Here is a 16129-nt window from a genome sequence, read left to right on the forward strand (position 1 = left end):
AGGGTTCTGGGCAGAGTGCAATCACACCACTCTCCTCCATGCTTTGCATACAGTGACCGTTCAATAAATATTTGTCGTATGAATCCATGAATAAATACATGTAGACTGTCAGTCAAACTACCCTCACCAAATAAAACAGCTCCGGTGGGGAAGGGATGTAGAGCAGAGAGAACACTGGATTTAGAGCTGCCAGAACCAGTCTCTGCTTCCCTCGTCTGTGACTTATGAACATAGGATCCAAAAGAAATATCGTGCAAGCGACGGACACAAGCTACGTATGTAGTTATAAATTTTTTTAGCAGCTCTATTTTTAAAAAGTAAAAATAAAAAAGAAACTAATATTGCACTTTATGTTAACTAGCTGAAATTTAAACAAAAAATTGGAGGAAAAAAGTAAAAATAAACAGGTGAAACTTTTATTTTTCAGATTTTATTTATTTATTTGAGAGACAGACTGTGTGAGTGTACCAGGGTGAACAAGGTGAGAAGCAGAGGGGGACGGAAGAGGTTGGGGAAGAGCTGCACAGAGCTGGGAGCCTGACGGGGGGCTCGATCTCACAGCCCTGAGATCATGATGTGAGCTGAAACCGGGGGTCGGATGCTTAATTGACTGAGCCACCCAGCCACCCCAAAACTAATTTTAATAACATATTTTATTTAACCCAATGTGTCTAAACTATTATTTCATAGGGGACCCTGGCTGGCTCAGTTGGTCAAACAGGCAACTCTGCATCTTGGGGTTGTGAGTTCAAGCCCCATGTTGGGTGTAGAGATTAATTGAAAATAAAAAGTCTTGGGGCACCTGGGTGGCTCAGTCAGTTAAGCGACTGACTTGATTTCAGCTCAGGTCATGATCTCAGGGTCGTGAGATCTTGCCCCGCATCGGGCTCCGTGCTGGGTATGGAGTCTGCTTAAGAGTCTCTCTCTCGGGGCGCCTGGGTGGCACAGCGGTTGGGCGTCTGCCTTCAGCTCAGGACGTGATCCCAGCATTCTGGGATCGAGCCCCGCATCAGGCTTCTCTGCTATGAGCCTGCTTCTTCCTCTCCCACTCCCCCTGCTTGTGTTTCCTCTCTCGCTGGCTGTCTCTATCTCTGTTGAATAAATAAATAAAATCTTAAAAAAAAGAGTCTCTCTCTCCCTCTCCCTCTGCCCCTCCCGATTGCACGCACGCTTTCTCTCTCTCACTCTCTCTCTATTCTCTCTCACTAAAAAATATATATATATAAAATTTTTGAAAAGAAAGGAAATAAAATAGAGATAAACATTAAAATATTATTTTATCATGTACCCAATATAAACTATTAATGAGACATTTTCCATTCTTTCTTTCATACCATTTTGAACTTGGTATGTACTTTACACTTACAGCACATCTCAGTTTGGACCACGTTTCAAGTGCTCACCACCACATACGGCTGGCGGCCGTCACAGTGGAGAACACAGGTCCAGAGGTGTGTAGGCTTGTTTTCCTTATCTGGAAAACTGGAACAGTACCTTCCTCAGGGGCTTGGGTGAGGATTCACTAAACCAATGGAAGGTGAAGGTGTGGTGCCTTATTACACAAAGGCTCATTTCTTCCTTATGCTGCACATCCGCGGAGCAGAGCAGGAACTCTTAAAGTTTCCATTATGTCCTTTTAACATTTTGGGGGCAGGGGGAAGAAAGTCACATGGCCACACCTAAACTTCAGCAGGAGTGCAGAATCGCCATCGTACCATGCGTCTAAAAGGTGGAATGCAAGAAATATTTGGTGAACATCACGAAGGCCTAAATCAGAGAGTATTTCAGAAGTGATTCCAACAGTGATTTTTACTAACTTCTTGAAGAACTCATTTTTGTAGTCCATACTACTGCCAGAGATCACCTTTGGAACACAGGACTTTCTCCCAGCACATGTTTGTGTTTGGGGCTAAGGTCTTCATCCTATTGTGCCTTTGCAAATGCTGATCCTGCCTGGAACAGTCCTCACTGGTTAAGAGTCAAGACAAATACCACTTGCTTTGTTCAGTTTTTTGACAGTTGTCTCCCACATGTTAGGCACTGTTTACGGAGTGGAGTATGCCATGATAAACAAACAGATCAAATCTCTACCTTTAAAGGATCTTCCTTTCTGACTTCCTCTGTGGAATGAGGTCTTTCCCTCCTGAGCTGCACACTTCCAATCCAGCCTATTCCAGGAAAGCCACTTGGCGAGACGTCCCTCTCTCTCACTTCTGCAGAGAAGGCTCGGTCTTACTCATCTTTAGCACCAGCTTCTTGATATGCACAGAGTTTGAAGAGAAGGTTATTAAAAGGTCAGCCTCTGAAACACAAATTCACAAGTCAACTCATAAGTTTGGTGCAAAAGCAACCCCCCTGGGAGAGGGCTGCAGATGAGTGTCCTCTGGGTCTAGGGACAACGGCCAGGATATATTATGAAACAGACACTTAGCGATGGAAATGGGATTGAAACTGAGAACTGACGGCCACACACAAGGGAGAGAGCCATTGCATCTGACGGCCCCCCAGGTATTGGGATGCTATGGGCTGTGGGATTCAATGAGAGAATCTTCGCAAAGGACAGCACTTGGTGCTTAGGAAGAACTCAATATACTATTATTATTGTTGTTGAAATAATTATTTCAATTATTGTTAGTATTACTGAAATAACCATTTCAATAATCATGAATAATGCCTTTTATTGTTTTAGATTATCAATTTAATTTGTATTGGTTTTGGCACCATCTTCTACCGTGTGTGTTGTGCAAGTCTGCTTTAGACCCTCAGACCTTGTTCAGCCGGAGGTACTTAAGTAGCTGGAACCAGGCTCGTGTGGGGCTCCGGCCAGCAAACTGTGAGTGAGTGACCCTGAGGATACGGACAGTCAGCTTCAGAGCCGCAGGAGGAGACCGAAGAAAGGCGCCCCAAACAGGAGGCATTGAAAAAAAGCCGTCCTGATGACACTGTCAGGGTCCCGATGTGCAGATCCGTCTGAAGTTAGACACACCACTGGCCATCCAACTACCAGGAAACGTTTTTGGACAAACCGGGCACTACTTTGTACTGGAGTTTTAATCCACGTAAGAGTCACTGCCATCAGCGTGCTGCCCAGGGCTCGGCCTACCTCAGAGCCTGCCTCACCGTCCATGCCTAGGCTCTTTCTTTATTCCTCAAAGCCCTCCTTTTTTTTAAAACTTTTTTTTTTTAAGATTTTACCTATTTATTTGTGAGAGAGAGAGAGAGCACAAGCAGGGGGAGCAGCAGGCAGAAGGAGAAGCAGGCTCCCCACTGAGCAAGGAGCCCGACCCGGGACTCGTTCCCAGGACTCGGATCAGGACCTGAGCCGAAGGCAGACGCTAAAGCAACTGAGCCACCCAGGTGTCCCGCAATTAAACTTTCTTATGGGGCCTTCCTGGTGCTGCCTGCACCCTCGCTCTGCACAGGGTAAAGACTCTCACTGCCCAAGGCCTCAGAGGGCTGGGTGACAGTGGGACTCCCGAATCACCATACCTTCTGGGGTTGGGGAACGCAGGCTGGGCTCAGGGCCATTACGAAGCGAGAGGTGCTATGTGCATGGTGGCCTTGATCCCAGAGATCAGAAGGGCCCTGTTCAAGTTCCTAAGAGTTTACTTACACTAAATCTGTTTCCTTGGACACTGTCATGGAAGCTATAACTTTCCTCTGTCCAGTACTCCTGCCTTTGAAGGAGCCTTCTCTTTTCACTTGGGGTAATCATTCTGGGGGGCCCTCATTCCTGGCACCTCCCTGCTCACCAGGTGACCCCAGGAGTGGGGATGTGCTCCAGGCAGGGTATCCCAGCCACCAGTAATGGTGATTGTAAAGGGGGCCATCAGCCTGGATCTGCTGAGTCAACGAGACCACTTCAGGTCACCAAACTATATTTTGATGGTGGTGGTGGTTACCACCGAATTTATTTGTCAAAACTCATAGAACAAAATATCAGAAATGGTGACTGCTACTATCCGTAAATTCTACCTTGAAAGGGATCAGAATACACCACCCCAAAATATGCCACTTTGGCATAAGAAGTATTTTCAGCTAAAGGCAACTGAGAACCAACAGGTGCAGGAAGAGTTCTTGCCCTCCCCTTACCTGCCGAAAGCAGGGCATGAATTTCCCTTTGTGAATCTGTCGCTCCTCCCCTCCACCAGAAAGAGAGTGACTCTCAGCACTGTAGATGAGGGGCTGGCGCCGAGATGAGTTTGCATAAACACGCCTTACTAAAAATAAACTGTATCTTCCATTATTTGCCCCATATATTTGCTAGTCACTCCCCCGTGATTTACCATCCCTGGAAGCCCAAAGCCTCTTTCCTTTCTTTTTTTTTTTTCTTAAAGATTTTATTTATTTATTCGACAGAGATAGAGACAGCCAGCGAGAGAGGGAACACAAGCAGGGGGAGTGGGAGAGGAAGAAGCAGGCTCATAGCAGAGGAGCCTGATGTGGGGCTCAATCCCAGAACGCTGGGATCACACCCTGAGCCGAAGGCAGATGCTTAACCACTGTGCCACCCAGGCACCCCGCCTCTTTCCTTTCTTAAAAGGGAATATAAAACCTGTATCTAATCACTTCTTGGAATTCACTGTTTTTCTGTGAACTCCTGTGTATGTGAATATTAATTAAAATTGTAAGCCTTTCCCCTATTCATCTGTCTTTCGTTGGTTTAAATCAGTCTCTACTCACTGAACCTAAATGGGTAGAGGAAAAGTTTTTCCTTCTCGACAAGCTAAAAAAAAAAATTTTTTTTAAATAAATCCCTCCCTGAGAAATGTTTATGTAATATTAGTAATTGTGGGTAAAAGAAAAAAGCCCACAAAACGGCATGCTCAGTTTTATCCTATAGTGGACATCTGTGGTTTGAATTTGCCTAAACCCTCTTTTCCTCCTGGGAGTCTACCCCTCCCTGATTCTGGGTGGTCTGGATATAACTGTCAAGTATAATGCCAGCCCCTATCCCTGTCTGGTCAAAGGAACAGGTACATGACTGACTGAGCTGAGAACAGTAACCCCATGTCCTTGGGAACATACCTAGAGAAGCCATACTCGAGCAGGGCAAAGCAGAGCTCACCTCTTCATTTATAGACAATGCGTAAGAGAGGTCTCGTTTCTTTCTTGTTCTCTTCTTGGTAGCATTTCCTACCATTTGATTTTTAAATGGAAGCACAAAACCCCAGTTCCTGCCACCATTCATGTCACCATGCTGAGGGAGGCCGGTCTGAGCTAAGCTAAGAATCCCTGTGCCTGCCATCGTTCATGCCCAACCTCAACCTGGCCCCCACCACACTCTGGTCTTACAAAGGTCAACTCCAACAAGAGCAGATGGAGTTCTAGAGGCTCCATACCCTCCCCCACAGTTGGTATCGTCAGAACCGAAACTGTTGCCAATTCCATGAGCATAAAACAGGATCTTATGTTTTAAATTTGCATTTCTCTGATTCCCATGAGGGGGAGAATCTTTTCATGTTTATCAGTCACGAAGGTTTCCTCATCTGTGAATTCTTTATTTTTTTTTTTTTTAAGTTAATAGTCCTTGTATTGGGGGAAAAAAAGAGAGAGAGAGACTAGCATTTACAATTTGGATGTAAATTGTAATTTCTGAAATAGCAGTGTTGATGTCATGCTGAAATCCATGGCCACATCCTCTTCTGCAGGCTCCACGTCATGTTCAGAAAGTTTTAAAAACAGAGTCAGAAGATGCCCCATTGGTAAAGTCCACTTTGCTGATCACATCCTGCAAGCTGGCTTCTGTTGGGTTCTGACCCAGTGACCTCATGACAGGTCCACGTTCCTCTGTCGCGATGGGTCATGGCCGTCTTTGTCAAATAGGAAGAAGGCTTGTTGACGTCAGTCATCTGTTCTTGGGTTAGCTCCTCAGCCCCTGCACTGGGGCGGCCACATCCTCAGCCGGCCTCCTTCCATTCCCATCTGTGAATTCTTGATTCATGGCTGTTGTTCATTTTTGTTGTTGTTGCATTATTTGTCTTTTTCTCATTAATTTTTTTTAAGATTTTTATTTATTTATTAGAGAGAGAGAGGAAGAGAGAGAACACAAGCAGGGGGAGTTGGAGGCAGAGGGAGAAGCAGGCTCCTCGCTGAGCAGGCCCGTTGCAGGACTCGATCCCAAGACCCTGGGACCATGACCTGAGCGAAGGCAGACGCTTAACTGACTGAGCCACCCAGGCGCCCCTCTCATTAATTTCTGAGATTTGTTTCTCAGTGTACTCTGTGTACTGATTCTTTGTAAGCTAAATATACTGATCTTATCCCATGTGTGACTCATTTTATTTTTTTACTTTTAAAATATATCTGTGTGTTGAACAGAATGGTAAAGTTCTTATGTAATTAAATGCTTTACTTTGTTCCCTGCTGGTTTATGATTTTTATATCTTAAGTAAGAAATTCTTCTCTATTTTATTCAAAATTTTAAAATTTTGCTTTTTACATTTAGGTTTTTAGTTCACCTGCAATTCACTTTTTGTATATGCTATGAGGTAGGGCCTTATTTTGTTTTGGTTTTTTAAATTTCCATGTGGCTAATCAATCATCTTAGTAGGATTTATTAAAGAGATAATTTACCAAAAATCAATACCCTGTTTAAGAAACCTTCCTCATACTGATTTGTGATGTCACCTGTATCATTATCAAGGTCCTTAATATGTGGGTTCTTTTTATTTTTTAAGATAGTTTGAATTAATATGTTTTTATTTATTTAAAAAAAATTTTTTTAAGATTTTATTTATTTATTTGACAGAGAGAGAGAGAGACAGCCAGTGAGAGAGGGAACATAGTCAGGGGGAGTGGGAGAGGAAGAAGCAGGCTCCCAGCGGAGGAGCCTGACGTGGGGATTGATCCCAGGACCCTGGGATCACACCCTGAGCTGAAGGCAGACGCTTAACGACTGAGCCACCCAGGCGCTCCAATATGTTTTTATTGTTATTACTATTTTTTTAAATGTTTTTATTTAAGTAATCTCTACACCCAATGTGGGGCTGGAACTCACAACCCTGAGATCAAGCGTTGCATGCTCTTTCCGCTGAGACGGTCAGGTGCCCCTGAATTAATGTGTTTTTAGTTAATCCTAATCTATACAGAATTTAGCATTGAGTGTGGCAGGCAACAGATCCTATATATGGAATGGGTTGGGGCTGGGGGTAGGCTGAGGGTGCCACTGTTCAGGGCTGGGAGGTTGGCCATTCTTGGCACATGGTAGGAGAACTGTTGGTTAAACGGAGGTTTGTTGTATATTGGGACTGCAGCATTTGTGACATCAGTAGGAAAAACTCAAGCTGCTACATACATCTTTAGCCTTTGGAAAAGAGCTATGGTTAAGACAGATTTAGCTGAAGGAGGGCCATCTGAAAGAAAAGGAGGAAGAAATCACATAGCTTTCCTTACAGATGTCCTTTCTGTTTCCAGAAGGAAATCCAAAATTGTTGTATATATATTTGGTTGTCCGAAGCCTGCCAGGATTTGAAAACCAAATTATCTGACAAACTAAGGGTAGTTATCTGTAAAGGAAGGAAACTAGAGGATTTATCAGAAAATACAAATGGGTTCCAGGAGCCTGCCGTGTTCATGCACCCATCTCCCCTCTTCCAAGCATCTGTTAAAGACTCTCAGCTTAGATCAAGGATGATTGAAAAGTCAGTTGGGGGGCGCCTTAGTGGCTCAGCTGGTTAAGTGTCTGCCTTTGGCTCAGGTCATGGTCCCAGGGTCCTGGGAGTCTGCTTCTCCCTCTCCCTCTGCCCTTACCCCCCAACCCCCCGCCGCTTGTGCTCTCGCTCGCTCTCTCTCAAATAAATAAAATATTAAGAAAAAAAAAAAGAAAGAAAAAAAGAAAGAAAATTCAGTTGGGATACCACCTAGGAGCATAGAGCAATTTTTGACACCTTCCCACCCAAGATTATTATCTTAATTTCTATTGCTGTTGTAACAAATTGCCACAAATTTTGGAGCTTAAAACAACACAAGTTTATTATCTTACAGTTCTGGAGGTCAGAAGTCCCAAATGGGTATCACTGGGCTAAAATCAAAAGACTGACAGGGCTACTACATTCCTTTCTAGAAGCTCTAGGGGAGAATCCATTTCCTTGCCTTTTCTAGCTTCTAGAGGCTGCCCACATTCCTTGGCTAATGGTCCCTTTTTCCATCTTCAAAGCCCGCTACGGCCAATCAAATACTTCTCACAACATATCACTGACTCTTCTGCCCCCCTTCTTCCACTTTTAACAACCCTTATGTTACATTAGGCCCACCTGGATAATCCAAGATAATCTCCCTGTTTTATGGTCCTCTGTTTAGCCACCTTAACTCCCCCTGTCATGTAACCTACCGTAGTTAGAGATTTTGGGGATCGGATGTGATTGTCTTGGGGAATCACTATGCTGCCTGCCACAATTATTATGTGGAATCTTCTTATACTCTTATGCTGTAAGTGGCTGCATCGCATCATAACTTATTTAAAATTTCACTGTTGATGAACTCTTTGGATTTTTTTTCTTTTTTTAAATTAATGATACTCTAACACCTTCGTAAATATGGTTTTATATTTTGGATTTTTTCATTGAGGTTCATGGAATAAATGATGCCAATAATTTTATGACTTTGAATACCTATATCTGTACTTTTGGCTAAAAAACTGTGCTAATTTCACATTCCTTTATGGTACCTGAGGATATTACTTCGGTAAACCTATGTTGATGCTGGCTTTTAGCATTTAACAGTTTTCATTTTTAGTTTTGCATATACTGAGCCTGAACAATTTTCATATTGTAAGTCTTAGGATGGGAAAGATTTGGGGCTTTCTTATCATCACTACTGCGTCCACAGCACTGGTGTGGGGCCTAGCCCTGCAGTCAGCTCTCAGTAAATACCTGTGGAATGAGTGAGTGAAAGAGCCTAATGGAGTAGTTAAGAGTTTTGGAATCAGACAACTCTGGCTCTTGTTTTCAAGTGCTTTATAAATAATGATTTCTTTAGTCTTCATAACAATCCTGTAAGGAAGGTACAATTATTGCCACAGTCCCTATTTTTCTAATAATGAAACTAAGGCATAGAGAGGTTAAGTAACTCTCCCAAGGCCACACAGCAATTAAATGGCAGACCAGGATTTAAGTCCAGGTTATGAATTCTGGTTCGAGAAGCAGTGTTCTTAACACTGCACAGCTTCTCTGATATACAAGTGTCTGCCTCATAGGGTTGTTATGAGGATTAAGTAACATAATAGAAATGAAGGGCCATCTTGACCAAAACAGTGCCTGACATAGAATAAAGCACAGTAAGTTTTTGCTCTTTTGTTATTCATATTACTACTATTATTATATTTTATGAATTGTTTATATCATTTATCCATTTATATCTTAGTTTCAAAAAGATTTTGTGTCTATCTTTTTTTCTTTTTCCACTAGGCATGGAGTCTAACATGGGGCTTGCACTCACGACCCTGAGATGGAGACCTGAGCCACCCAGGCATCCCTTTGTTGCCTATTTTTATGTGAGTTTATATAAATAAAAAGTTAATTCTATTTAAGGTTTCGTTATTTTATATGTAGTATTTGTTCTCATTAAAATACTGCCTATCAGTTAGGATGGGATGTTACGCACCTCGACTCCTGTCTGTGCTGTATGTAAACCAGAGTGAAGTATACTTAAACAGCCTTCCTCTTGTGCCTGACACAATCTAAAACAGACCTGAACAGGCCAAGGCCACCACTTACAGTCCCACCTTCTTCTTTGCACAATGGTGTGAATGCACTCAGTGCCACCGAACTGCACAACTGAAAATGGTTAAAATGACAAACTTCATTACGTGCATTTTACAATAAAACAAAAACATACCCTTTTCAAGCTGAAGTGGATTTTGAAAGAGTAGGATTTTAGATTCATAAACATCTCTAGCACAGACAAGCTTAAAGCTTAAAAAATGTTCCTACTGGAAAGGCGCCATCTATGTCTCCAGGAATGGTATCATTAACGTAGAATGTTTTCTTAATAATGGTTTCTTTTTTCCTCATTTCTTCATGCATTAAGAAATCAATAGCTTCCCATCCTTCCCCACAAAAGACAAAAGTGAAGTGGGTAAGTGGGCAAATTTCTGAAATATTATTATTAAATATTTAAATATTTAGACTAAAAATAATTACAAGAGTTTGTACAGTTGCTCTCATGATTCAGCACTTAATGATTTCTCCTTTCACTGGGCACAGCTCAGTCACTGCATTAGACAGACAGTATCATAATGCAGCAGAAATAACTGTCTCGTGTGTCATAGTCAATGAATCATTCAATTAAGTAAATCATTACACGACCAATCCCAGTAGGGGTCACTGCCATTCATTGCAAAATCATGTAACATTGATTTAGAAGAAAACTTTGAGATCATAAAATCAGATTATTCACCTGGAATACAAATTCTTTTTTAGACACGTCCTCTGAATCTTATTACTTTGACTCATCTATTTCAAACCTGCGAACAGTATTTTATCAAAGTTCTGCAGGTGACTTTAAAGACAAGACACGGCTGTTAAAAGATAAACCTAAAGCATATTAGAAATTTTAAGTTTATCTGAGCAAAGACTGATTTGAATCAGGCAGTGCCAGACTGGAAGAGCCAAGGAGTCCTCCGCTCCCAGGAGCTGGGACACGACTGTTATAAAGACAGAAGCAAAGCCAGGAAATCATTTGATTGGCTACAGCTTATAGCCCGGTTGGCTGTTTGTGATTGGTTGTCCTTAGGTTTGGGATGTCTTAACCTTGAGGCATCTTGGGCGTCTGTTTCGTTTGATTCTGTAGGCTACCAAGGTATCAGAGCCACCTCAGTCCAGTGACCTCCTTGCTTAATTAATTTGACATGGCTGATGATAATCTTTTTTAAAACCAATTGTCAAAAGATTATTCCCATAATTAGCAACTCTAATTGATATCTACTAGAGAAAGTAGATCATGGGATACATGCTCACAGTCTCCAACTTTTCCAGGACTACTTTCCTTTTTTCCCACAGCATACAAATGCTATATATTAAAACACAGTAATCGAAAAACTATGCCCACTGAAAGGAGCCGACTCCCTGGTTGATTTCAGGTTTGGAGTAAGAAAAGCAAAAGGTGGGCCTGGACCATCATGATCTTACCGATTCAGAAAGTGAGGCAGTGTTTAAAAGTGCACGGGAACAAGTCAAAAAGCATAGGAGCCTACTAAAGATACTGAGGACACAACAGGCCAGTTGACATGATTAATCTGAATTTAATTCTGGTACACTGTATAAAACAATGGGCCTGGACACTTCACATACTGTATTTTTTTTTTAAAGATTTTATTTATTTGAGAAGAAGAGCACAGCAGGGGGCAGAGGGAGAGGGAGAAGCAGACTCCCCACTAAGCAGGGAGGCCAACGTGGGTCTCAAACCCAGGATCCTGAGCCCAAATGCAGACACTTAATTGACTGAGCCACCTTACAAGTTGTATCTTAAAAGGAGGGGGGAAGGCAGTAAGCCGAGATTAAGGGAAACTAACGCTACTTGACAGTACATGATGTTAGACTGGGTCCTGGATTAAAATGAGAAAAAAAAAAAAAACTACAAAGGACATAACTGGGACAATTGGGGAAATTGGATTTTTGGCTGTGACTTAAGCCACCCCAAAACATGGATTATTTTAGCTAATGGCACATGCAGGCAAAGCTCTAAAAATAAGGCCCAAGTTTTCCTTTTGTAAAAGAAATGGAAATTTCCATTTGTAAAGATGCGTCTCCTGCCCATTAGCAGGAAGAGGAAGTCTCCTCTAGTTCTCATCCCAGGAGAAAGTGCTGACCTAAATGTGCATAACAAACCTTACTAAACAACCCTAGTTTACCAGACGTTCTGGGTCACCTTCTCAGAACTTGCCTCCCCTGCTCGAAAGCCAAAGCCACCTTCCCTTTGTTTAGCCTAAGATGGGACAGGAGCCCCAGTTCTTTTTTTTTTTTTTTAAACAAGTCTATTGATTTTTTTTTTTAAGATTTTATTTATTTATTCGACAGAGAGAGAGACAGCCAGCGAGAGAGGGAACACAAGCAGGGGGAGTGGGAGAGGAAGAAGCAGGCTCCCAGCGGAGGAGCCCGATGTGGGGCTCGATCCCATAACGCCGGGATCACGCCCTGAGCCGAAGGCAGACTCTTAACCGCTGTGCCACCCAGGCGCCCCAGGAGCCCCAGTTCTAACCACCCCTTTGGCTTACTCATCCCATGTGGATGTGAGTAGCATACACGTTAATACACGTCCGTTCATTTTTCTCCTGTTGATCTGTTTTGGGCCAGTCTAACACACAGGGCCCCACCTGGAGAACCTAGAAAGGGTGGAGGAAAAGATTTTTTTCTCCTGCCTTATGGCCATTATTCTTAATATTTTAATAGTAAATGATTATTAGATAACATACCAATGTTAAACCTCTTGAATATGATCACAGTATATGTAGGAAACAGTCCTTTCTCTTAGGAGTTAGTAATTAAATAGTTAGGAATAACTACTTATTCCTAAATAGTTAGGAATAAAATGCAATGATGTCCTCGAGGTACTTTGAAATGATTCGGAGAGAGGGACAGAGAAAGAAAGAGGAAGCAAAAGCGGCCGAACGTTAGGCGTTTGTGAATCAAGGGAGCGGGTACCAGGGAGTTCTTTGTGCTATTTCGGCAGCTCCTCTAGGGGGCGCCTGACTGGCTCAGTCCCCAGAGCCTGCGATTCTTGATCTCGGGGTTGTTAAGTTTGAGCCCCACATTGGGCGAAGAGATAAATTTAAAAAATAATAAATAAACAAAATAAAATAAATAAATAAAAAGAAATATTCTAACTTTTCTGTAAGTTTTCAAATTAAAAAGTTTTGGGAAAATTGCATTAAAAGGGTCCTTACCACATGTTTCATTTATTTATGTTTTTGCTTAGTGTTGTCTTTGTTATTACCTGGTCTTGTAAGAGTCTATATTCAGACTCATAACTATGTTTTAGTACTTTAAACTCTCGCTATTTGTGACCACATGAAACAGACAAGGAATACAGTTAGATTTTCTGCCTGAAGATTATTCTTTTGGTTAAAAAATACATTGGAAAAGGAATCATTGTAAGTTCCATGTTTTAGATTTTCCAAGGAGATTGTTTACCAGTAAAGTGCAAACATTCAACCAGGGTTACCATTTTGTGTGGCTGGATGGTCAATGGGAAGATGAAACGGGGGTTATGGAATTTTAAGGCTGGAAGGGATCTTAAGGGCTATGAATTTATCATGATTTTTGCTCTGAAGGGTCTCATATCTGCAGCAACCAGTGAGGGAGTGGACTGTAGGAAGCTGCCTGGGCGAGCTGGAAGGAGAGAGACGTAACATACGGTAGGACAACCTTTGATGATGGGGTGGGGAACTCAATGATGAAGAGTCTCCTCTTCTATCCTTCCAGTGGACAATTCTCAGGTGAATTATATATGGCTCCTCACCGACTTTCCAGCAAGATTAAACTCCAGTTCCCCAGAGCCGTGAGCAGTTGAAAATGCAATGGTCACCCTATTCCCTCTTCCAGTACCTCCCACCACTGGGCTCACTTCCCAGCATAAATGGTGTACATACGAGCATATTTCCCAGGCTCTGCTTAAGATACCCATATTTAATAGGACCTTACCTGGTGCCTATTGAGTTCTGATCCTCTCAGTTTCTATAGAAAGAATCATCTTACTCCTTGACACCGTGCTGTACCGCAACCAGGCGCAGACTGGGCATCCATCTTACCTGCTAAAGTAATGAAAACTCCTTTATAAGCTTCCTACATTGTGAATAGTCCTGGATATCTGCTGTCTGGCTCCCATCCTATTCCTTTTGTCCCTGCTCTGGGTGCAATCACTTCATTGCTGTATTGCTACTTTAGCTGGGGAGCACTGAAATATGCAATAACCAAAATGAAAAAACTTGCAGATCAGCTCAACAGCAGGAGGGAGATGACCTGAAGTCTCTGCAAACTTGAAGAAGAACCAAAGAAATTACCCAACTGAACAACAGTGAGAAAACAGACTTAACACATACAAACAAAACCCAGAGCCTCAGGTGTCAGATGACACGTGCTCTTTTTTTGCATCTTTTGCAATGTTCACAGAGTATTTTCCTCTTTGCGTTGTTGTTAATAGGGCAAGTCACACGGATTGATCTATCGCTAAACCACTCTTGCCTATCTTCATGATGATATGTTATCCTTTTTTAATTGTTGAATTCTATTTGCTAATATCTTATGAAGAATTTTTTGCACTTGCAGTCATGGAAATATTGAAAGAAAAGACACACAATATTAAAATATTTAACTAACAATAATCTGGATTATTATAGTAGTAAAGGCAAGGGAACCCGTGGTTTAGGAAAAGCCAAACTCAGCTATGCATTTTATCTTGAACCGAGCTGGGGAATTAAGGAGAGCTCCACTTCCCTTTTGGCTTTGTCATTTAGAGAAATGCAGATTTGTTCCAATGGCCTAAAGGCAATCACTAGTAGAATTTAAAAATAAATTATGAAACAAAATAACACAGGAAAGATCACTATATCTGTTATAACAATGAGTATCAATAGGTTAAATTTCCTACGAAAAGACAAAGATTTTCAGACCGAATCTACAGATTTTCAGACAGCATCCATCCAGTCAATGGGATTTCTAGGGACACCCCGAAAAATAAGTCACGGAAAAGAGTAAAGGTAAAATGATTCAGACAGTGTCTTTCTTTTCCTACTTTTCTGACAGTAGGTATACAGATGTTGAATTTTATTCAATGCCTTCTAGCATATACTGCTTTTTAAAAGACTTGTTAGAGGGGCACCTGGCTGGCTCAGTCAGTAGAGCAGGCAACTCTTGATCTCAAGGTTGCGAGTTCAAGCCCCACATTGAGTGGGGAGCCTACTTAAAAAAAAAAAAAAAAAGAATCATGATTCTTTGGAATTAAAGGGATGCTTTTAAGAAAAATAAAAAACAGGGGCGCCTGGGTGGCACAGCGGTTAAGCGTCTGCCTTCGGCTCAGGGCGTGATCCCGGCGTTCCGGGATCGAGCCCCACATCAGGCTCCTCCGCTATGAGCCTGCTTCTTCCTCTCCCACTCCCCCTGCTTGTGTTCCCTCTCTCGCTGGCTGTCTCTATGTCTGTCAAATAAATAAATAAAATCTTTAAAAAAAAAAGAAAATAAAATAAAAAACAAAAGGCTTATTGGACTCATTAATATTGTTAAAAGATAAGCTGAGGCATATAAAAAATATTGAGTTCATTTGAGCAAAAATCAGTTCAAATCAGGCCATGCCAAACAAGAACTGGTTAGGGACACTCCATAAGGAACTCAGGGAAAGACTTACATAGAGAGAGGGCAGAGGCAATGAAAGCAAATCATAGATCATTAGAGTGGAAAGCCTAGTTGGCTGTTTGGGACTGGCTGTCCTTAGGTTTCAATTTTGTAACCTTGAGGCATTTCCAGGCTTAGGCTTTGGTTTGCTTATAAAGGCTGCCGGGGCATCAATCTAATGATCTCCTTGTTTAATTTAACAATGTAACATTATAGTAACAAACTTTCTAATATTGAATGACCCTATAGTTTCTGATATAAAGGTTTTATTGATCTTATTTTAGAGAGAGAACGTGCATGCACACGCACGCACACACACTAGAGGGGAGGGCAGAGGGAGAGGGAGAGAATCTCAAGCTTAGCAGGGAGTCTTACAATGCTGCCCACCCCCATCCCACGACCCTGGGATCATGACCTGAGCTGAAACCAAGTGTCAGCCGCTTAACTGACTAAGCCACCTAGGCTCCCCCGCCCCCCCCCGGCCCACCCATAGTTTCTGATATAAACTAAAAAGAAAAGATGGCCAAATATTTATCAGGCAATCCTAAACAAAAAATAAATACATAAAGCAAGAATACTACTAATATCATACAGTGTAGAGGTGAAGGCATAAAGCACTGTGGTACAAAAGACTGTCTTATTTTACACTTTGCTTTCTTCTTTATCTTTGAAAAATAGAAACAGCACATGGACAGGGTTGGGAAGCAGAGATAATACAGAATATTATAAAATAAAAAGTTTAATTTTGCATTTGCTCTGGCCGTGAACCCAGTTTTACGCCCGAAAGGAAGTCACTATCAAAT

The 16129-nt window shown here is 42.0% G+C and overlaps 1 long non-coding RNA gene across 1 annotated transcript in view; it reads right to left on the reverse strand.

Moving 5' to 3' along the window:
- Positions 1-411: 411 nt before the first annotated feature.
- LOC113253247 (uncharacterized) overlaps positions 412-16129 on the reverse strand; it is a 64112-nt gene continuing 48394 nt past the window's right edge. Inside the window, exons 6-8 of the long non-coding RNA XR_008959744.1 lie at positions 13641-13750; positions 1818-2302; positions 412-1722 (exon numbers count right to left, since the gene is read on the reverse strand). This is a non-coding gene — a long non-coding RNA (uncharacterized LOC113253247). The remainder of the gene's footprint in view (positions 1723-1817; positions 2303-13640; positions 13751-16129) is intronic.

Source organism: Ursus arctos, unplaced genomic scaffold, assembly GCF_023065955.2.
Source record: "Ursus arctos isolate Adak ecotype North America unplaced genomic scaffold, UrsArc2.0 scaffold_17, whole genome shotgun sequence".
NCBI lineage: Eukaryota > Metazoa > Chordata > Mammalia > Carnivora > Ursidae > Ursus > Ursus arctos.